Source organism: Mustela nivalis (assembly GCF_964662115.1).
Source record: "Mustela nivalis genome assembly, chromosome: 10".
NCBI lineage: Eukaryota > Metazoa > Chordata > Mammalia > Carnivora > Mustelidae > Mustela > Mustela nivalis.
In genome coordinates this window covers 64,143,381-64,168,019 of record NC_139029.1, presented here as the reverse complement: position 1 = coordinate 64,168,019, position 24,639 = coordinate 64,143,381, and the positions used below count along the sequence as shown (strand labels likewise).

General features: G+C 37.2%; 1 long non-coding RNA gene across 1 annotated transcript in view; it reads left to right on the top strand.

The window, feature by feature from the left end:
* LOC309842462 overlaps window positions 1–24,394 on the top strand; it is a 66,413-nt gene extending 42,019 nt beyond the window's left edge. Inside the window, exon 3 of the long non-coding RNA XR_014299661.1 lies at window positions 24,250–24,394. This is a non-coding gene — a long non-coding RNA (uncharacterized lncRNA). The remainder of the gene's footprint in view (window positions 1–24,249) is intronic.
* Window positions 24,395–24,639: the final 245 nt, after the last annotated feature.

Genomic DNA, 24,639 nt, shown 5'->3' with positions numbered 1-24,639 from the left:
ACAAAGAAGATATCTGTAGTTAAGATTATAAAATGATGTTTAGAGAAATTAAGAACTAAATAAATGGAAAGATATGCCATTTTCATGAATTGGAAACGATTAAGATGTCGATTCTTCCCTATTTAGCCCATACTTTTAATGCCATCCTGATAAATATCCATTTCTTTGTAGGAATTGAGAAATTGATTCTAAAATTCATACAGATATGCAAATGACCAAGAATGGCCATAATATATTTAAAAAGAAAAATGTAGTTGGAGGACTAACACTGATAATAATATACCAATAATAATATACCAGTTTGATATTAAGGATAGGCAAAGAGGACAGAGGAAGAGTATTCTGCATGTGGAACTAGAACAACACAACCGATTTTTAGCAAAGACTCCAAAACAAGTTACTGAAGAATAAAAAATCCTTTCAACAAAAGTTACTGGAACAGGTAGGTAGATAGGAAGAAAAACATACCAAAATATATACTCATAAACAAAAATCAATTTGAGATAGATCATAAAGTTAAAGGTAAATGTTAAAACCATAAAACTTCTCTTAGAAGGAAATTTTGGAGAGTATTTTTGCAACTGGTGTGCCCATAAAATTTCTTAAACAGGATACCAAAAGTAACAATCATGAAAACAAACAATAAAATATTTTCATCAACTTTTTAAAAAACATCAACCCAAACACCAGTAATAAAAAAATGAATAGGCAAGCTACATACAGGGAGACATTATTCACACTACCTACATTGCAAACTATTTTTTTTCCATCCTGTTTTTTTGTTTTTTCTTTGTTTTGAGAGAGAGAGCATGAGAGGGAGGGCAGGGGAGGAGCAAAGGGAGAGAGTGAGTCCCAAGTAGGTTCCACTCCTAGTGCAAGGAGCCCATTGGGGGCCTCAATTTCAGACCTTGAGATCACAATTTGAGACAAATCAAGAGTTAGATGCCTAACTGACTGAGACATCCAGGAGCCCCCTTGCAAAGGATTATTATGTAAGCATTTATAAAATGTAAAAAGCATTTTACAAATGCTTACATAATTAAAAAAATAATAATTTTTAAAAAAGAAAAATACAAAAGAACAAATGCTTAAGTCAATACCAAAATACAAGCAAAGACAAAGGCAACCTGACTGAATATGGAGAATAGTGTTTGATTTGAGATTTGAGCAGATACTTAACAAAAGAATATAAGCAAATGATTAATAATCACATGAGAACGTTAGCATCACTGGGGAAAGACAAACCATAATCACAAAGTATCACTTTATGCCTGTTAGAATAGCTAAAATTTAAAATTCTTGATAAGAAATGTTGACAAATATATGGTGTAATTTGGACTTTCCTGTATTGCTTGGGATGTAAAATGATTCAACTACTTTCGAAAACTGGCAATTTCTTATGAAGTTAGCTATAAACCTCCCTTGTGGTTAGGTCATTCTGTTCCCAAAATATCAGTCCATAAACAAAGATATGAACTAGAATGTTTACAGCAGATTTATTTGTAATAACCAAAACCCACTAAACAACTCCAAAGTCCAAGAGAATGGATTAAGAAATTGTGATGTGTTCTCACAATGGAACACTAGTCATCAACAAAATCACATGAACAATACATCCATGATCACAGGCTAGGTCCATTGGGAAGCAACTACTGAAGAGGTAGGACTGCACAAAATTATTGGAGAATAACACCTGAAGAAAGAGAGAAGAGAAAACTTGGCTTGGTCAGAACATTTCATGCCTTGACAGACCTGAGGGTCTCTATCAGCTCAATGTGAAGCTCATGAGCAAAGACTTCCCATAGGAGGGGCTCTGCATAGGGTGTAAATGTCTTGCACCAAAATTTTACTGCCATTGGCAGGAGGCCAGCTTAATAACAGTGTGATCTCACCTACTTCTGCCTTGATGTGCCATTATGTGAGAGCAGCCCTCAAAGAAAGTGCAGCACAGACTCAAAGCTGATGTGAGCCGTGAAGGAGCTTCAGGTGGAGGCTATCAGCTGACCACAATTCTTGCAGTTGGGCAGTGAGTTCTTCTTATTGGGAAACTCAGAGCAGAATATTCTTTATCATCTCTACTCAACAAACATAAATGAATCTGATCCTCATTATCTGAGTAAGTGAATGTGGACACAAAACAAGATGTACTCATGAGTCCTTTCATATGACATTCAAAATCAGGTATAACTATGTATGTAGAAATCAGAATAATGTTTGTCTTTGAGAGGGTGAGAAATGTTTGGAATGGGGCATGAGAGAATATTCTGGGGTGATGAAAATTTTTATATGATAGCTAGCATATAAATGTATCACTATACTTGTCAAAAGTCATCCACTTGTACAGTACTGCTACATGTTTTGCTCCAATTTTAAAAATCACTATGTTTAACCACTCTTCCTCCTTCTTATATTAAATACAAAAGATATAAGCATCTAAAACTAAAATAACCATCAAAATTGCTTATTCCTTATTTTGAGGTCTCCATCAATAGCCAGTGGGGTGATTATACACATGTGTACATGCATTCAAATTAATCCTGTATTCCATTTATTTTACTGAAATAATACAAGTGTAAGGTTTCATGTAAAAGAGCAGCTCCGTCTTTCTGTTCTCCCCAAAGGAAATTATCCCCTTATACTTGTCCTTGTATTTGTCTTAAAATTTGTTTATGATTTTCATATATTGCTGTTGATTGATTCTGTATTTTATTTTAGTTTATAAGATTTATTTATTTATTTGAGAGAGAGGGAGAGAGCATGAGCAGGCAGGGGGAGCAGCAGAGAGAGAGGGAGAGGCAGAGAAGCCCAAGCAGACACCCTGTCGAGTGAAGAGCCCAACATGGGTCTTGATTGCACAACCCATGAGATCATGATCTCAGCCAAAATTGAGAGGCGGCTGCTTAATCAATTGAGCTACCCAGGTGCCCTTTGATTCTGTATTTTAAATATTATCTAATGACTCGTTTTTATGGTAGGTACAAATTTAGTCCTTTTACACCAATAATCCCATTCTGGATTTTTTTCCCCACCTATCATTCTAATGTAATCTTCAGACTATTTACTTAGTATTCATATTATTTCAAATGTATAAAAACAATACACTGCTAAATCAAGTGACATATTTGTTTTTTCTTTCCTGTATGATTAGTAGTTTCTCCTATTATTAAAAATTGCCTTGTATTTTTTTGCATACTTACTTCTATGCCAGTCAATTCATCTATCATTTCCAGTAGCTATATTAAGTGCAATTTTTCAAATATGCAGATACCTTCTAAAATTTATCACTTTGATTTATTTGCAGAACTCTTGCTCCTGAATACTTCTACTTTCCTGCCCCAATATGAATTGGTTATTCTTATGGTCTACACATAGCTCTTACCCTGGAACTTTGGTTTCTTCATCTTTTACCTACCTTTTCAGCTGGATTTCCAGTTTTTTGATCTCATGTTCTTGTCCTTTCTTATTCAACTTTCTCAAGTTAGTAAATTCCCGATCATATGTGTAAAGATGATAATTTCTTGAGAAATTGCATTTCTGATCATATATTTTTGTATCCTCACATTGGATTCATAATTTTTCCCATTATTGAATTCTATGATAAAACAAGATTTTCTCAGAATTTTTAAATCATTAACCTTTTTGTCTTCTGACTACCATTACTTCTGAGAGTCTCTTGACTTTGTATGAACTTTGCATAAGAATGATATTATTTTTCTTCTCTCTACAAGCTTTGAGCTCTTCAGTTAATCCTTTTGATTATGCTAGCTTAATGACAACTTATTGTCACTAAATTTAATGACAAGTGCAATACTTAAATGATTATTTTAATAATCATTTTAACACATATATTGTAATACTTATTTGATAATTTTCTTCCTTCTCTTTTCTCTATTTTCTTTCTGAAATTCATTAGTCAGGTGTTTGTCCTTCTAAATCAGATCTCTAATCATTTCAAAAAATACGGTTTCTCCTATGGTCTCACTGTTTTGTTGTTGTTGTTGTTGTTGTTATTCTCTGCAAGATTTCCTCAACTTTATCTCTCATTATTCCCCCTTGAAATAAATTTTGCGTATTATATTTAATAATACAATAGAAGTAGACTGATAGGAACACCTATGTGTTATGATCAACAACACCACTAATACACATCCATCTGCTCCTATATGCTTTACTTCCTTCCGGTTACAATAAAAAGTATTGTCTTCCACTCATCTAAGGCCACACCACTGCTTCATCTGCTTACTTTTATTTATGTTTTCATTCACTTATTTGTGCCTATGTTTGTTTAACAAATATTTACTATATGCCTATTTCTGTTTCCTAGCCCTCTTCTAGGTGGGACAAATGAAAAAACACCTTCCTAGGGTCTTATTTGAGGCACCAAGAACACAATAAACAACAACGACAAATTACACTGGATGGTAAATTAAAATATTATAACTCAGTCCTCTGCATGTTTTGAAGGACTTTGTTCCTGCAACCAAACCCCTCATCTCTTGCATCATCAACTTCAATATCTACGGAATCATTTCTATTAACAAATAAATACTCTATAACAAATTTTGACTTAAAAAAAATTCTTATACCTTGTTGGTCCCTTTTACCTACTGGCACGTTTCTCTGCACCTAGAATTTGTTGTTTGTGCTCAGCACCATTACTTCTCTGTGTCCTTGCTTATTTTTTACTCTCACATTTTGAAACTGCTATTGTCCACGTGACTCTGTTGCCAACACTAATGGACAATTCTTAATCCTACCATCACCATCTCCTCTTCACCATGGAGATAGTTCATCACTGTTTCCTTTTTGAAATACTTTCTGCACTGGATTTTCAGAATACTGTCCTTGTGTCTTCCAATTTGTCAGCAGGTCTCAGTCTCACTTTCTGGCTAAATCTCTAAATACTGTCAGACCACTTACATGTAGTCGTGACTTACTTCTCTTAGCCCACTTCTCTTCGCTACCTGAACTCCTCCAGTTTCAGGTCTAAATCCCTTTTTTATGATGACGAACACAAACACATATAACCAGATGCCTAGTTTTGATACCTTCACTGGGATAACCACTAATAATAAGAACTTAACAGTACTTGAGTACCAAGAACAGTTAGAACATGAATTAATACATTTTATTTCCCAACAACTAATATTACGGATGATGAAGTTGAAACACAGAGTGCTTAATTCAGTTCTGAATATTATATAGCTAATAAATGATTTAACCAAATTTAAACCTAAACGGTCTGGCTCCACCTGCCTGTGCTCGTACTGACTACACTGTATTTCTTTTTGGCTAATTACCAGCTGGCATTTCATACTAAATACAGGAAAACATTTAATTTAAATCAGATTTGTTTCTAACAGAATCCAGTGCAAAATGTATGTATGTGTGTTTATATGTAAATATACAACCCATATTTAAAGATTAAACAATATATGCTCAGGGCAAAAATGAGGTAGAAGCTGATTTCCAAGACAGCCAACAAATGTACACTCCTAAAATAATATGTTGTCTATTTCCCACTTTTATTCAGTTGAAAATGTGGTCACTATCAGTATTAATGTTAAGGAGTCAGCAGTGCAGAAAACCTAGAGTCTGTGGTAAAGATGGAAGAAATATTTATAAATATGAAGTAAAATCCTATTGCATACATAAATAAATTGATCATCAAACCTAGATTATTTCCATCAGCTTATTCCTGAATGAAACTGACAAAAATAGGCTAGGATATTTCTACAGGATAAATGAACATGTTTCTTGCTTCATGTGACATTTACTATTGATTTGATGTAATGTGGAATGATATCATAACCCAAATAGTAGTAGACTCCATCAATAACTGAAAGCAGCACAAATTGAGGACAAATAACATGAAAAGAGAGCGTCACCAGTTCATTTTGTCAATAAAAATCACAGCTTTCCAGATCATGCTTGAATTGCTGCTTTTAATCACACTACCCACTTACAGCAGACAATATTGTGCGGCTGATGATTGATAATCTTCTTGGACATAATGGCAGGTCTTCCATGAACCAGGAAGACTGGGCCACATATTTGAGATCTCACAGATTGTCAGAATCCACAGTTCAATACCTGTTCAAATCAGTTACTATTTTTTATTGTTATTATTGAATATATTGGGAGAAAACAACTGAAGAGCCATTCTTTCGATTTCTTAGGTCATTTTTGAAATTCAGGTGAATTTATGACACATTGATCATGAACATAAAAGTTATTAGAAGCAATTGTACTATAATAAAAATTGAGTGCACATAATGTGGTTATAGCACCAACATCTGCCACTCATGCAGACATCATTCTGTAAACCCATCTAACTAACTCTATTTTCCTCTCTGATTGCATCAGGGTAGCTTACGGCATGACAGGGTTTTGAGTGACAGGCATCCATCCTGGCACGGTGCAATGCATACTTATGTTTTGTTTGTGGGAATCATCCCTCCTTGAAAAATGTAAATTTTTAAATTGGTTTTTATTGAAAAGAGGTATATAAGGAAGCAGTGTTGTTGCCTTCACTCCTTAAAAAGTCAAAGTTATTATAAGCTCCAGCTTTCATAAAAATTTTACTTAGTTTTTAAGTTGACTTTTTGGTTTTGTAATGAAAAAGAGCATGAATTATTAAAAAGCCCCAGACAGGTTTTATATATATATATATATATTTTTTTTTCCCCCCCAAGAAAAAGCACATTACTCACTATGTTTAAGAGAGGTTAACTTCCTCACATCTACCTCCCACAGAAAGAGCCCAAATCATTTTCAAATTTTAAAGTTGTGTTGGCGTCAGGTTGACTATATGTCATATATAACTGGTAAGTATCTGTTATGGAATCCTTATTGAGAAGGTTAGCGTGTTAGATTTAAAAGGATTTTTAAGGACACCTAGTTTCATCCTGGAAGCAATGTGGAAATTTCATAATGGTATGCTCATCAGCGGGTCTTCCAGCATTTGCTCAAACACCTACTTTTATAGGAAATCTATAACTTCAAAAAGCAACATTATATGTTAAAATTCTATGTTAGAAATCTACTGTTGAAGCGACACTTGATCATATTAAGTCAACATCTGTCTGGACTTGACTTCATAAAGAGGCCCTCCAAGGCTACAAACACAACAAAAGAACTCACAAAAGAGACCCTTAAAAATGTATGTAAGTATGCAAAATGTTATTTTGATGCTGAAGTATAACCAATTATTTCCATCGTTCATATAAATATCATAATGAATACAGGTAACAAATATGAAACTTAATAGCACTTTGGTAAAATAATGGCAATGGCTTTATATAATGAAATTCCTTTTTCTTAAGATTTTGTTTATTTATTTATTTGACAGAGAGATCACAAGTAGGCAGAGAGGCAGGCAGAGAGAGAGGGAGAAGCAGGCTCTCTGCTGAACAGAGAGCCCAATGCGGGGCTTGATCCCAGGACCCTGAGCCAAAGGCAGAGTCTTAACCCACTGAGCCACCCAGGTGCCCCTGAAATTACTTTTATCAGAACAAGTCAATTCCCAGTTTTGACAAAACTGTGATAAAGAATCTAATGTGAATGGGGGAAAGAAGCATGAGGATTTAAATTCCTGAACTTTTCTTTCGTCCTATTCAACCATATCTTCATTCCTTCACAATATAGGAGACGCAATGGATCATATATCAAACATCATAAACAGGTTTCCACCACCAGAGCTGTCATGTAGGTGGTATATGGTCCCTTGCCAATAAATGCATGCTCTCCTTTCAATTATACCAATCTGTAAGTTGGCTTTATACATTATGCATTTCCTAGCAGCAAACTAATTTGTGAGGGGGAGAGAGAATTTTCTTTTTTTAAAGATTTATTTATTTGACAGAGAGAAATCACAAGTAGACAGAGAGGCAGCCAGAGAGAGAGAGAGAGAGGGAAGCAAGCTCCCTGCTGAGCAGAGAGCCTGATGCGGGACTCGATCCCAGGACCCTGAGATCATGACCTGAGCCGAAGGCAGCGGCTTAATCCACTGAGCCACCCAGGCGCCCCGGGAGAGAGAATTTTAAAAGGAGAAAACAATGCGTACAGCCTCCAATAGTCATGCACCATTATATCAGGGGCTGTGCAAAAGAAGAAACAAAGATCTCTTTTGTTGTTTTTCTTTCTTTCTTTCTTTTAATCCTGTTGCCTCAAAGACAACTTGGCTTTGATGACTATATTTTGTCTTTGAATACCTGATATTCTCTAAGTTATTAATCAGAAAATATTCTAATGGATCACTTAAAAGAGAAGACAGGGATTTAGAATTTAGCAGAAGCATGTCATTTTACTGTGGATTAAATTAAGAAACCAAACCTCAGTTCTGACTCAGAATTCTGATTATTTGAACAATGCAGAGAAAACAACCAAGGGGATTAACTAAAAATTCTACTATGTCATGTATTTTGTAGATTTTCATAGACAAATATATCTTATCTTTAGAAAAAAGGGCAAATTCTGACACATTTCTCATAAAAAATGTTCTCTCCACTTTGATTTAGGGGGAAGGGGACAATAGGTAGGGAGCAGATTAACACCTACCCATTCCTCTGTCAAGCTTGGGTAATTAAAAAATAAGTATATTACATATTTATAAGAGAACTTGCATTTTGTGGCTTGAATTATCTAGCAGAAAGAAGGCAATTTACTCAAACCTTGCCATTTTCACTCACAATCTTAAAACATATGTAATTATTTAAGTGATTCTTGGTGAGGGGTGGGCAGTATAAGAAAAAAAAGTTTAATAGAGATAAGAAAATGAAGGTTTTCCTTTTTTGTAAAAGGATGATGCAATATGAAACATTGAAACAATTTATTTTGATAGAGCTGTAGAAAAGAAAAATAATAAGACAGAGATCAGTAAAAAATAGTGTTCAGAGTGCCAAGGACATGAGACAGACAGACAAAACTGGGGGTTTAGAACCCTGAATAGAAAATGAGTAAATCTGCCATTGATGTAGTAGACAAGAAGGTTGAGGCATTATTTTTTTATGGTTATGTACCCCAAATAATATATAATATTGAACCATATAAATCGTGTATCCTAGCCAGAAAACAAAAACATTGCACTTATCTTTATCTAACAGAATGAAAACATGAGAAAAAGATGCCATTAATTTTATTGTTTATTAAAAATAGTTTATTCTCTAAGAACCACATCCTCATAGCTGAGAAACCTGTCAGGTCTGTATATAATTGTTACTTTGAAATCATCCCAGTTACCTAAAACAAGTTCTGTCTTTCTGCATTGGATCTGTGTGCTTTTCAAATGTTCAGATAGTCTGACCTATTGCAGAGTCACTAACCATTCTGGTTTGCCAGGAGCCGAGGGATTTCACTGGATACAGAACTTGCAGTGTGAAAACTGGGAAATGTCCTGGGAAAACTCGGATAGTTGGTCACCCCCGTAGACCCAAATTTATGAAGGAATTTCTAAATTTAACCCATAAAAGTAAGTAGAAAAAAGAAAGACGCAATTCCGTTACTGTAAAGCTCCAAATTGATTGTTTCCCAGATCATCTCATAGATGAAATAGAATAAAGATTAATTATTTTTTAAAAATGGAAGCTACCTTAGAGAGTTTGTTTTGTTTTGTTTTGTTTTGTTTTGTTTTGTTTGTGGATGGTGTTCCTGGTAGTACTCCAGTTAAAAAATAACTATTATCCTTTCAGAATGATGGGTTTTTTTGAAGGAAAATAAATACTGCCTTTTTTCTAGGCAGAGAATTAATTAAGGGAAATCTAGAGCCAACCTATCCATTATGATGCTATTTGTTAGTTCGGGGCGGGGGGAAAGCTTAACAAAATAAAACATAAAAATAGATGAAAAAAATTGAAAGTGCAAATCTGAATTCAGGGAGAGAAGGCAGCTAAAGAAACATTGTGCATTATGCTGTGGCTGAGGATATTTGCTAACTGAAAGAAAAAGGTGTTTTAACAGTAACAGAGAGAAGGAGAGAAGTTGAAAAATATACAAAAAAGGGTGAGAAGAAATATAGTAATTCATACAAAATTTGAGAGCTCAGGTAAACAAGTGAGTAGGAAGAAAGGTTGTTTATAATTATTTCAAGAAAGAAAGCAAAGATATAGAAAAAGCAGTAATTTAACACTTACTCACTGCTAATAGAGGCCCATAGTTCTGAACTCCCTAAACTATACAGAGTACAGAAAAGGGTTTTTTTTGTTTTGTTTTGTTTTTTGTTTTTTGTTTTATTTGATAGAAGATACAGGGAGAGAGGGAGCACAAACATAGGGTGGTGGGAAAGAGAGAAGCAGGCTTCCCGCTGAGCAGGGAGCCCAATGCGGGGCTCGATCCCAGGACCCTGAGACCATGATCTGAGCCAAAGGCAGACACTTAATGACTGAGCCACCCATGTGCCCCAGAGATTTTTTTGTTTTTGTTTTTGTTTTTGTTTAAAGATTTTTTTCTTTACTTATCTGACAGAGATCATAAGTAGGCAGAGAAGCAGGCAGAGAGAGAGGGAGAAGCAGGTTCCCCGCTGAGCAGAGAGCCTGATGCACGGCTCGATCCTAGGACCCTGGGATCATGACCTGAGCCGAAGCCAGAGGCTTAACCCACTGAGCCACCCAGGTGCCCCCCCCAGAGAGTTTTTTAAGTGGAAGTGGACCAAGAACATAGATGTGTTTGTTAAGAACTTGCAGGTTTTAGGGAATAGGCACATGGACTTTTCATAGAGGTCTTATCAAAAAGTCTTTTGGCTTAAATAACATCTATATGTTGACAATGACCAAATTTATCTTAAAGGGAAGCCTGTCAGCTTTTCCCATTTAAGAATGATATTTGCTGTGGGTTTTTCATAGACAGATTTTATGAAGTTCAGGAAGCGTTTTAATCAGGAACGGATGCTGTTATCTTATCAAATGCTTTTTCTGCATCAATTGAGAGGACTCTGTGGGTCTTCTCTCTTCTCTTATTGATTTTTTCTATCACAATGATTGATTTGCGAATGTTGAATCACCCTTGCATCCCATGGCTAAATCCCACCTCATCATGGTGGATAATCTTTTTTTTTTTTTTTTAAGATTTTATTTATTTATTTGAAAGAGAGATCACAAGTAGTCAGAGAGGCAGGCAGAGAGAGAGAGGAGGAAGCAGGCTCTCTGCAGAGCAGAGCCCGATGTGGGACTTGATCCCAGGACTCTGAGATCATGACCTGAGTCAAGGGCAGAGGCTTAACCCACTGAGCCACTCAAGTGTCCCGGATAATCTTTTTTTTTTTTAAAGATTTTTTCTTTATTTATCTGACAGAGATTACAAGTAGGCAGAGAGGCAGGCAGAGAGAGAGGAGGAAACAGGCTACCTGCAGAGCAGAAAGCCCGATGTGGGGCTCGATCCCAGGACCCTGGGATCATGACCTGAGCCGAAGGCAGAGGCTTAACCCACTGAGCCACCCAGGTGCCCCCCGGATAATCTTTTTAATGTACTGTTGGATCTTATTAGCTAAGATCTTGTTGAGAATCTTGGCAGCCATATTCATCAGGGATATTTTTGATGGGGTCTTTGCATGGTTTGGGGATCAAGGTAATGTTGGTTTCATACAGTCTAGAAGGTTTCCTTCTGTTTCTATTTTTTTAGACAGCTTCAGGAGAATAGGTACTATTTTTTCTTTGAATGTTTGGTAGAATTCACCAGGGAATCAATCAGGTTCTGGGCTCTTGTTTTTTGGGAGGTTTTTGATCACTGCTTCAATCTCGTTACTAGATATTGGTCTTTTCAGGTATTCAAATTGGCAAAGAAGAAATCAAGCTCTCCTCGAAGATGACATGATACTTATATGGAAAACCCAAAAGACTCTGCCCCAAACTACTAGAACTCATACAGCAATTCAGTAATGTGGCAGGATACAAAATCAATGCATAGAAATCAGTTGCTTTCTTATGCACTAACAATGAAAATTTAGAAAGGGAAATTAGAGGATTGATTCCATTTACTATAGCACCATAAGATACCTGGGAATAAACCTAACCAAAAAGGTAAAGGATCTATACTCAAGGAACTACAGAACACTCATTAAGAAATTGAAGAAGACACCAAAAGATGGAAGAGCATTCCATGCTCATGGTTTGGAAGAACAAACATTATTAAAATGTCTATAATGCCTAGAGCAGTCTATACTTTCAATGCCATCCCGATCAAAATTCCACTGAGATTTTTCAAAGAAATGCAAATATTGAAGATCTATAAAGAATTCAAACTCAACACACACAAAACAGATAATCACGTCAAAAAATGGGCAGAAGACATGAACAGACACTTCTCCAAAGAAGACATACAAACGGCCAACAGACACATGAAAAAAATGTTCCTCATCATTAGCCATCAGGGATATTCAAATCAAAAACACATTGAGATACCATCTTACACCAGTCAGAATGGCCAAAATCAACAAGACAGTAAACAACAAGTGCTGGAGAGGATGTGGAGAAAGGGGAACCCTCTTACAACTGTTGGTGGGAATGCAAGTTGGTGCAGCCACTTTGGAAAACAGTGTGGAGAATCCTTAAGAAATTAAAAATAGAGCTACCCTATGACCCTGCAATTGCACTACGGGCGGATATTTACCCCAAAGATACAGATGTAGTGAATAGAGGGGCCATCTCTACCCTAATGTTCATAGCAACAATGGCCACAGTTGCCAAACTGTGGAAAGAACGAAGATGCCCTTCAATGGACAAATGGATAAAGAAGATATGGTCCATATATATATGGAGTATTATGCCCTATACCTCCATCAGAAAGGAGGAATACCTAGCTTTTGTATCAACATGGACGGGACTGGAGGAGATTATGCTTAGTGAAATAAGTCAAGCAGAGAGGGTCAATTATCATATGGTTTCACTTACTTGTGGAGCATAAGGAATGACACAGAGGACATTGGGAGATGGAGAGAAGTGAGTGGGGGAAATTGGAGGGGGAGACAAACCATGAGAGACTGTGGACTCTGAGAAACAAACTGAGAGTTTTGGAGGGGAGGTTGGTAGGGGGTTGGGTGAGCCCGGTGGTGGGTATTAAGGAAGGCATGTATTGCATGGAGCACTGGGTGTGGTGTATAAACAATGAATTTTGAAACACTGAAAAAAAATTACATTAAACTTAAAAATAAATAAAATGATATTAAATTTTCAAAAAAAAAAAATTCATGCTCTGAAGACAAGAGCAGAAAGGAGAAAGCCAAAGAATCTCAAGTGTAACATTTTCAAGAAGTAAAACCTGCTTTCCCCTCTCCCTCTTGTTGGCTTTCCACTGCTTCTTCTCTGTTGCTCTTTCTCTCTTTTAATAGTCTATTCACATACTTAATAACAACCAACATGGGAGTCTTTTTCTTTTTTCCCTCAGATATAACATTCAATTTATCATCAATCTGGTTGTATCTCCAAAATATATACAGGAAACGACCTCTTCCCACCATATCCACTTCTAGTCCCCTCTCCTGCTTTGCTCCCATGGTATACTTCAACAGTGTCTGCATCAGTCAGGACCACAGCAGAAAAGAGATGGCATCCTCAAGCTAATTGAGAAGACTATTTGCAAAGGTGTGGAAAAGGTTTAGTAAAAGTAACAAGGAATGGGATAGTGACAGTGATAGAGACAGTGGTAGATTTTATCACTTCAGAATTAAAAGAGTAAGAATAGAGGGAAAGTGGAGTGGTTAGGAACAGCCGATAGGACTTCGGATTTTTTCTAGTCAGATAAAGCCAGCTCACATAGTCCAATCAGGAAAAAAATATCCCCTATACCTCAGTCTCCCACTTCACTCCAATCTCTTGCTAGTATCCCCCACTGGCTAAACTCCACTGGATGTCAGAGGGAAATGTGCCTCCTGATATGGTCTATGCCAGTCAGTCTCCCAAAGCACACATCAGGTGGGAAGGGATGGATAAAGAAGAGTAGCACACCTTCTAACACGGTTTCCTAATCCTATCTTGCCTCACTTCAATCAACTCATCAGCCTTTACCTTTTCAGAAGAACCTCCCTCAGTGCCCTGTTGTCATTAGCCAACCCTTGACTCACTATTCTTACTCTTTCTCTTATTATCCAGTTCATTCTCTTCCATCATGATCACATGTAACTATCTAAATTCCATGTACATATGGAAGGGTTGATGGGTGGGTGGATGCATAGACAGGCATATGGACAGACAGATGAACGAATCGATAATGGATAGGTTAATGTTCTGTCTCCTTCCACAAGAATCACTCCAAACTCCATCAGAACAAAGACTTTGTATGGCCTGGTCACTGCTGTATCCCTTGTATCAGAAACAATGGCTCATTCAATAAATAGTTGTTGAATGATTTGAAAGGATATTCGGATTATTTTGGATAATGGAATTTAATAATGAGACTCTGAATATTTGGGAAGTAAAATAAAAGAGAATATGTGTGATGTCTTAGCAGAAAGTCAACTCAGACTAACAGAGACCTGTGACCCGTTGTTTAGAATGCACAAAAATGTGGAGCATAAGAATTTTTAAAATTTTTACAATCAGAACATTCTTTTATTTGCTCAAAATTAAGCATACCCTGATATGCAATAATGGCAGCTCATGTATTTTTATCTCTTAACTATTTAATGACCTCAGTTCATTGATGTGTAGATATGTAATTAAAAATTTTCTTTTACAATTACTGACTATATCAATCTTAAATAAGGGATTATTTCATATAATGTGCTGTTTATCAGACATTTACATGAATTATTTAATTTTGTTTTTACATTGGTAAATATAATTATCTCCATTTTATAAATGATTAATCTTGAAATTCAATGATATAATTGGACCAAAAACATAAAACTAAGATCATCCCAAGAAATCTTTTTTTTTAAGATTATTATAAAATATACCTTACATCCTTAAAGAAAGTAAAGAAAAACACAATTTACAGAAAAATGTAAAATCAAGCACAAATGATGTCTGAGGGGCTCTATTGGTTAAGCAGCTGCCTTTGGCTCAGATAATGATCCCAGGGTCCCAGGATAAAATCCCACATGGGACAGCTTGCTCAGCGGGGAGTCTGCTTGTCCCTCTACCCTTCCACCCTGCTCATAATCTCTCTCTCTTGAATATAAATAAAATCTTTAAAAGTAATAAAAATAGGATGCCTGAGTGGCTCAGTCATTAAGCATCTGCCTTCAGCTCAGGTTATGATCCCAGGGTCCTGGGATTGAGCCCCACATCAGGCTCCCTGCTCAGTGGGAAGCCTGCTTATCCCTCTCCCATTCCCCCAGCTTGTGTTCTCTTTCTTGCTGTGTCTCTCTCTGTCAAATAAATAAAAATAATAAAAATGAAAATAAAATAAAGCATACAAACAACAAAAAGAAAAATCAATAAAACACTTGTGTATGTGGGCTCATCTCAGGTTCAAAATTCTGTTATTTACAACTTATAATAATTATACATCCATAAAGAATATATTGAATAATTTTGAATGTTTTGACTATTGTATAAATAGTATCATACCTTATATATTCTTCTATGATTTATTTCTCCACCTCAATATCATATCTGGGAGATTCATTAATGGTGATGACTATAGTTAAGTCATTAACTTACACTGCTGTATAATATTGTTTTATAATATTTCACAATATCTTTATCTGTTCTACCAGTGATAAGCATTTGGATTTTCTCTACTTTGGGGCTATTAAAAACAATTCTGCTAAAAACATTCTGTACATGTCTCCCTATGAAAATGCAAAAGAATTTCTTAGGATATACACCTAGAAGTAAAATGTCTAAGTCTTGGAACATGTGCCTGTTGAACTCCTCTAGGTAATGCAAATTGTTTTTTCATAATGGTATTAATTAACATTCCCCTCAGTGGTAGTCATAATAATGCTCCTTACAGCCCAAAGATTTCCATGTCCTAATCACTGGAATTTGTAACTGTGTTACCTTACATGACAAAAAGAATTTGCAAATTTATGGATAAGAACCTTGAGATTGGGAGGTTATCATGGGTTATCCCCACAGTGGACTCAATAAACTAGGGCCCTTGGAAGTAGAAGAAGGAGAAAGAAGAGTTGATTCTACATAGGAAGGATTTAACTTACATTAGCTGGTTTTGAAGAAGGATGACACACACAGACGGCCATGAGCCAAGGAATTTAACCAGCCTTTAGAAGGTGGAAAAGGCAAGGAAACAGATTTTTCCTTAGAGCCTCCAGAAGGGAAAGCAGCCCTGCCAAAAACTACAATTTAGGCCATTGAGACCCTGTTGAACTTATAACCCACAAAATTGTAAAGTAATAAATTAATGTCCTTTTAAGTTTGTGAGAATCTGTTATAACAGCAAAATAAAACTAACACAAAGAGCAATCATCTCCATTGTACTTTAACCCTACCAATGCTCTGATTTGTCTTGGCCAGTTTGCTGGGAATGGCATCCCATTGTGGTTTTATTCTACATTCATATGGATGTAAATGTAGATACATAGACATTGAGGCTGATTCAATTCCTTGGCTCATGGTGCCATCCTCTATCTTTAAAACCATCAATATATATTTTCCTGGGATTTTTCTCTTTGTCTATCTCTGTTCTGATCCTTTATATGTTTTATAATATAGCTCTCAGAGAGCATTTTTAGTTTCCTATAAATATTTTTTAAGAAATCCTAAGATTTTAATTTAAAGATTTTTAATTTTTTAAGAAATTTTAAGAAATGTTTATTGAGGCTTTTACAGAGAGTAAAATTCACCCTGCTAGAGAAAGAAAAGGAATGTTCCTAAAAAATTATTTGTATCTAGGGGCGCCTGGGTAGCTCAATGGGTTAACATTCTGCCTTCGGCTCAGGTCATGATCCCAGGGTCCTGGGATCGAGTCCCACATCTGGCTCTCTGCTCAGCAGGGAGCCTGCTTCTCCCCCTCTCTCTCTCTGCCTGCCTCTGACTACTTGTGATCTCTGTCTGTCAAATAAATAAATAAATAAAAATCTTTAAAAAAAATTATTTGTATACATATTTTGTGAACTAATTCTTATTTATTCCTCATACCTATTTTTATTTATTTGTTCGTTCATTTATTTATTCCTTTATTTATTTAAACATTTTTAAAATTTAAATTCAGTTAATTAACATACAATGTATTATTGGTTACAGAGGTACAGGCCTGTGATTCATCAAGCTGTATAATACACAGTGTTCATTATATCACATGCCCTCCTTAATGTCCATCACCCAGTTACCCCATCCCTCCATCCACCTCCACCGCCCTCCTCTTCAGGAACCATCAGTTTGTTGCCTATGATATTTTTTTAATAATATTTTTATTTTTTATAGACATATATTTTTATCCCCAGGGGTACAGGTCTGTAATCGCCAGATTTACACACTTCACAGCACTCACCAAAGCACATACCCTCCCCAATATCCATAATCCCACCCCCTTCTCTCAACCCCCCTCCCCCCAGCAACCCTCAGTTTGTTTTGTGAGATTAGGAGTCACTTATGGTTTGTCTCCCTCCCAATCCCATCTTGTTTCATTTATTCTTCTCCTACCCACTTAAGCCTCCATGTTGCATCACCACTTTCTCATATCAGGGAGATCATATGATGGCTGTCTTTCTCTGCTTGAGTTATTTCACTAAGCATGATACGCTCTAGTTCCATCCATGTTGTCGCAAATGGCAAGATTTCATTTCTTTTGATGGCTGCATAGTATTCCATTGTGTATATATACCACCTCTTCTTGATCCATTCATCTGTTGATGGACATCTAGGTTATTTCCATAGTTTGGCTATTGTGGACAATGCTGCTATAAACATTCGGGTGCACGTGCCCCTTTGGATCACTACATTTGTATCTTCAGGTTAAATACCCAGTAGTGCAATTGCTGGGTCATAGGGCAGTTCTATTTTCAACATTTTGAGGAACCTCCATGCTTTTTTCCAGAGTGGTTGCACCAGCTTGTATTCCCACCAACAGTGTAGGAGGGTTCCCCTTTCTCCGCATCCTCGCCAGCATCTGTCATTTCCTGACTTGTTGATTTTAGCCATTCTGAGGTGATATCTCATTGTGGTTTTGATTTGTATTTCCCTGATGCCGAGTGATATGGAGCACTTTTTCATGTGTCTGTTGGCCATCTGGATGTCTTCTTTGGAGAAATGTCTGTTCATGTCCTCTGCCCATTTCTTGATTGGATTATTTGTTCTTTGGGTGTTGAGTTTGCTAAGTTCTTTATAGATTTTGGACACTGGTCCTTTATCTGATATGTCGTTTGCAAATATCTTCTCCCATTCTGTCAGTTGTCTTTTGATTTTGTTTACTGTTTCCTTTGCTGTGCAAAAGCTTTTGATCTTGATGAAATCCCAATAGTTCATTTTTGCCCTTGCTTCCCTTGCCTTTGGAGATGTTCCTAGGAAGATGTTGCTGCAGCTGAGGTCGAACAGGTTGCTGCCTGTGTTCTAATCAAGGATTTTGATGGATTCCTTTCGCACATTGAGGTCCTTCATCCATTTTGAGTCTATTTTCGTGTGTGGTGTAAGGAAATGGTCCAATTTCATCTTTATGCATGTGGCTGTCCAATTTTCACAACACCATTTATTGAAGAGGCTGTCTTTTTTCCATTGGACATTCTTTCCTGCTTTGTCGAAGATAAGATGACCATAGAGTTGAGGGTCTATTTCTGGGCTCTCTATTCTGTTCCATTGATCTATGTATCTGTTTTTGTGCCAGTACCATGCTGTCTTGATGATGACAGCTTTGTAATAGAGCTTGAAGTCCGGAATTGTGATGCCACCAACGTTGGCTTTCTTTTTCAATATCCCTTTGGCTATTCGAGGTCTTTTCTGGTTCCATATAAATTTTAGCATTATTTGTTCCATTTCTTTGAAAAAGATGGATGGTACTTTGATAGGAATTGCATTAAATGTGTAGATTGCTTTAGGTAGCATAGACATTTCACAATATTTATTCTTCCAATCCAGGAGCATGGAACATTTTTCCATTTCTTTGTGTCTTTCTCAATTTCTTTCATGAGTACTTTATAGTTTTCCTGACCTTAGTGGAAAAACTTTCAGTTTTTCTCCATTGAGAATGATATTTGTGGTGGGTTTTTCATAGATGGCTTTGATGATATTGATATTGAGGTATGTGCCCTCTATCCCTACACTTTGAAGAGTTTTGATCAGGAAGGGGTGCTGTACTTTGTCAAATGCTTTTTCAGCATCTATTGAGAGTATCATATGGTTCTTGTTCTTTCTTTTATTGATGTGTTGTATCACATTGACTGATTTGCAGATGTTGAACCAACCTTGCAGCCCTGGAATAAATCCCACTTGGTCGTGGTGAATAATCCTTTTAATGTACTGTTGAATCCTATTGGCTAGTACTTTAGTGAGAATTTTCACATCTGTGTTCATCAAGGATATTGGTCTATAGCTCTCTTTTTTGTTGGGATCCTTGTCTGGTTTTGGGATCAAGGTGATGCTGACCTCATAAAATGAGTTCAGAAGTTTTCCTTTCATTTCTATTTTTTTGGAACAGTTTCAGGAGAATAGGAATTAGTTCTTTAAATGTTTGGTAGAATTCCCCTGGGAAGCCGTCTGGCCCTGGGCTTTTGTTTGTTTGGAGATTTTTAATGACTGTTTCAATCTCCTTACTGGTTATGGGTCTGTTCAGGCTTTCTATTTCTTCCTGGTTCAGTTGTGGTAGTTTATAGGTTTCTAGGAATGCATCCATTTCTTCCAGATTGTCAAATTTGTTGGCGTAGAGTTGCTCATAGTATGTTCTTACAATAGTTTGTATTTCTTTGGTGTTAGTTGTTATCTCTCCTCTTTCATTCATGATTTTATTTATTTGGGTCCTTTCTCTTTTCTTTTTGATACGTCGGGCCAGGGGTCTATCAATTTTATTAATTCTTTCAAAGAACCAGCTCCTAGTTTTGTTGATTTGTTCTATTGTTTTTTTGGTTTCTATTTCATTGATTTCTGCTCTGATCTTTATGATTTCTCTTCTCCTGCTGGGCTTAGGGTTTCTTTCTTGTTCTTTCTCCAGCTGCTTAAGGTGTACGGTTAGTTTGTGTACATGAGACCTTTCTTGTTTCTTGAGAAAGGCTTGTACCGCTATATATTTTTCTCTCAGGACTGCCTTTGTTGTGTCCCACAGATTTTGAACCGTTGTATTTTCATTATCATTTGTTTCCATGAGTTTTTTCAATTCTTCTTTAATTTCCCGGTTGACCCATTCATTCTTTAGAAGGATGCTGTTTAGTCTCCATGTATTTGGGTTCTTTCCAAACTTCCTTTTGTGGTTGAGTTCTAGCTTTAGAGCATTGTGGTCTGAAAATATGCAGGGAATGATCCCAATCTTTTGATACTGGTTGAGTCCTGATTTAAGACCCAGGATGTGATCTATTCTGGAGAATGTTCCATGTGCACTGGAGAAGAATGTGTATTCTGGTGCTTTGGGATGAAATGTTCTGAATATATCTGTGATGTCCATCTTGTCCAGTGTGTCATTTAAGACCTTTATTTCCTTGCTGATCTTTTGCTTGGATGATCTGTCCATTTCCGTGAGGGGAGTGTTAAAGTCTCCTGCTATTATTGTATTATTGTTGATGTGTTTCTTTGATTTGTTATTAATTGGTTTATATAGTTGGCTTCTCCCACGTTGGGGGCATAGATATTTAAAATTGTTCGATCTTCTTGTTGGACAGACCCTTTGAGTATGATATAGTGTCCTTCCTCATCTCTTATTATAGTCTTTGGCTTAAAATCTAATTGATCTGATATAAGGATTGCCACTCCTGCTTTCTTCTGATGTCCATTAGCCTGGTAAATTCTTTTCCACCCCTCACTTTAAATCTGGAGGTGTCTTCGGGCTTAAAATGAGTTTCTTGGTGGCGCCTGGGTGGCTCAGTGGGTTAAAGCCTCTGCCTTCGGCTCAGGTCATGATCTCAGGGTCCTGGGATCGAGCCCCACATTGGGCTCTCTGCTTGGTGGGGAGCCTGTTTCCTCCTCTCTCTCTCTGTCTGCTTCTCCGCCTACTTGTGGTCTCTGTCTGTTTAATAAATTAAAAAATCTAAAAAAAAAATGAGTTTCTTGGAGGCAACATATAGATGGGTTTTGTTTTTTTATCCATTCTGATACCCTGTGTCTTTTGATTGGGTCATTTAGCCCATTAACATTCAGGGTAACTATTGAGAGATATGAATTTAGTGCCATTGTATTGCCTGTAAGGTGACTGTTACTGTACATTGTCTCTGCTCCTTACTGATCTACCACTTGTAGGCTCTCTCTTTTCTTAGAGGAACCCTTTCAATATTTCCTGTAGAGCTGGTTTGGTGTTTGCAAATTCTTTGTTTTTGTTTGTCCTGGAAGCTTTTAATCTCTCCTTCTATTTTTAATGATAGCCTAGCTGGATATAGTATTCTTGGCTGCATGTTTTTCTCGTTTAGTGCTCTGAAAATATCATGCCAGCTCTTTTTGGCCTGCCAGGTCTCTGTGGATAAGTCAGCTGCCAATCTAATATTTTTACCATTGTATGTCACAGACTTCTTTTCCCGGGCTGCTTTCAGGATTTTCTCTTTGTCACTGAGACTTGTAAATTTTACTATTAGGTGACGGGGTGTGGGCCTATTCTTATTGATTTTGAGGGGCGTTCTCTGAACCTCCTGAATTTTGATGCTCATTCCCTTTGCCATATTGGGGAAATTCTCCCCAATAATTCTCTCCAGTATACCTCCTGCTCCCCTCTCTCTTTCTTCTTCATCTGGAATCCCAATTATTCTAATGTTGTTTCGTCTTATGGTGTCACTTATCTCTCGAATTCCCCCCTCGTGGTCCAGTAGCTAGTTGTCCCTCTTTTGCTCAGCTTCTTTATTCTCTGTCATTTGGTCTTCTATATGGCTAATTCTTTCTTCGCCTCATTTATCCTAGAGTGAGGGCCTCTATTTTTGATTGCACCTCATTAATAGCTTTTTTTATTTCAACTTGGTTAGATGTTAGTTCTTTTATTTCTCCAGAAAGGGGTTTTATATCTCCCGAGAGGGTTTCTCTAATATCTTCCATGCCTTTTTCGAGCCCAGCTAGAACCTTGAGAATTGTAATTCTGAACTCTAGATCTGACATATTGCCAATGTCTGTATTGATTAGGTCCCTAACCTTCGGTACTGCCTCTTGTTCTTTTTTTTTGTGTTGAATTTTTCCGCCTTGTCATTTTGTCCAGCTAAGAGTATATGAAGGAGCAAGTAAAATACTAAAATGTTGGCCACAACCCCAGGAAAATATGCTTTAACCAAATCAGAAGAGATCCCAAATCATAAGGGGGGAGAAAGGGGCTAAAAAGAGTTTCAAAAAGAAAGAAAGAAAAAAAAGAAAAGAAAAAAGAAAAGAATTAAAAAAAGAAAATGAATAAAGAAAAATATAAAAAAGAAAAAATATATAAATATAAGATAAACTTGTTAAAAAATGTTAAAAAAGAAAAGTGTAAAAGTTATAAAAAATTTTTTCAGAAGAAGAGAAAAAAATGAAAAAGAAAAAAATTAAATTAACTGCAAGACTAAAAAATCACTGGGAGAAAGCCATGAGTTCCGTCCTTTGCTTTCTCTTCCACTGGAATTCTGCTGCTCTCCTTGGTATTGAAACCGAACTCCTTGGTAGGTGAACTTGGTCTTGGCTGGATTTCTTGTTGATCTTCTGGGGGAGGGGCCTGGTGTAGTGATTCTCAAGAGTCTTTGCCCCAGGCGGAATTGCACCACCCTTACCAGGGGCTGAGTAATCCGCTCGGGTTTGCTTTCAGGAGCTTTTGTTCCCTGAGCGCTTTCCCTAGAGTTCCGGAGGACGGGAATACAAATGGCGGCCTCCTGGTCTCCGGCCTGGAGGAGCAGAGAGCCTGGGGCCCCACTCCTCAGTGTGCCCTCAGAGAACAGCTCTGAGTTACTCCCATCTGCCTGACCTCCGGCCATGCTCCGAGCTCACCGAGCCTTCGACCGGTTCAAGGTAACCCCGAGCTGTGAGCTTACTGTTGGCTCTGTCTCTGTAGCCGGCCTTCCCATTCCAATACCCGCAGGTTCTGCGACACTCAGACACCCCTGATCCTTCTGTGACCCTGCGGGACCTGAGGCCACGCTGACCCCGCATGGGCTTCACCCCAGTATAGCCTCTGGAGCAATGTCCCTCAGGGGAACAGACTTTTAAAAGTCCTGATTTTGTGCTCCGTTGCTCCGCCGCTTGCCAGGAGCCGGCCCCTCCCCCCAGGGTCTATCTTCCCATTGTTTTGGATTCACTTCTCCGCCATTCCTACCTTTCAGAAAGTGGTTGTTTTTTCTGTTTCCAGAATTGCTGTTCTTCTTCTCTTCTATCTGCCGATGGATTTGCAGGTGTTTGCAATCTTTAGATACGCTAGCTAGCTGATCTCCTGCTAGCTGAAGTAGTCTCAGCCTGCTACTTCTCCGCCATCTTGACTCCTCCCCCCTTGCCTCTGATTAAAAGTCTCTTAGGTTTTGTCTCCCTCTCTGATTTGGTCTTGTTTCATTTTGTTCTCTTGTTCTTTCTTCCCACTTGAATGTAAGTATCATAACAATAAGGATTTTCAATTGTTTTTCTTCATTGCTGAATGCCTAATACATAGCACATGTTCAATAACTACTTATTGAAAAAATTAATGAATAAATTGACCTTGTTCTTAGATGTGCTTACTGAGTTTTGATTATGGGTTGCACATTTTCCATGAGGCACATTGTAAATTTGAGTTCCCCTAGAGAGGATTTACCTTTTCTCCTGAAAGTTAGTCAAGGCCCTACCTTTCTGAGATCACCTTAGCATAACTGCTCACTCGCTTTAGCAAATCTGCCCAGTCTCTTCAGATATGGTCTAGTTATTTCAGACACTCTAAATATAGACTACAAATCTAGGAGGTCCGTACTGTTACAACTTTTTAGACACTTCTGTTGCTCAATATGAAGATTCAAGTACTAGTTCATCTTTCGGGTTAAATGGTGCTCAGGGGATGGATTTTCTTTATTCACTGGTCTAGTGAGGATAACAGTGTAGCTCTTTAGGATAGACCATTTATAGTGATGTTTTCCTAATAGGAATCTTGTCATGATTCTGCACTGAGCATTGTCTCCTGTCCCCTGTGTCCCACAAATCCATGACAGTCAAAGTTTGAGTTCAGCAAATTCAGCAAATGTCCTCAAGACTAACTTCAGCTTCAGTGCTCAACGTGTTGAGTAACCCTAAATCTATGTACTTTTTATTTACTTTTTAGTACACATCAAGTGCTTCTGAAGGGATGTTCTCCCCTTTTTTGAATGGTATGTATTGACAGAAATAGAAATCCCCAGCCCCCAAATGATTGCATCAAAACCACTATCCACCTGAGAAAGAGAGAGAGGACAATGTTGCATGACTGAACCATGAATGGAGGTAATTTCACAGCTACCAATTAAAGGTAATGGCAAAATATTTCAAATTGGTTAAGCTTATTAAATCTTCAAGTAAACAATTCTGCTATATTCTTATAAAATCAACTAGAACCATTTTTAGTGCTGCACTCACTTTCATGCTTTTCCTGTCAGTGGAAATGAAAAGGAATGTGTGTTCTTCTTATCATTATATCCTCAATCCCTAGAATGGTCATTAGCACATCCTAGGTGCT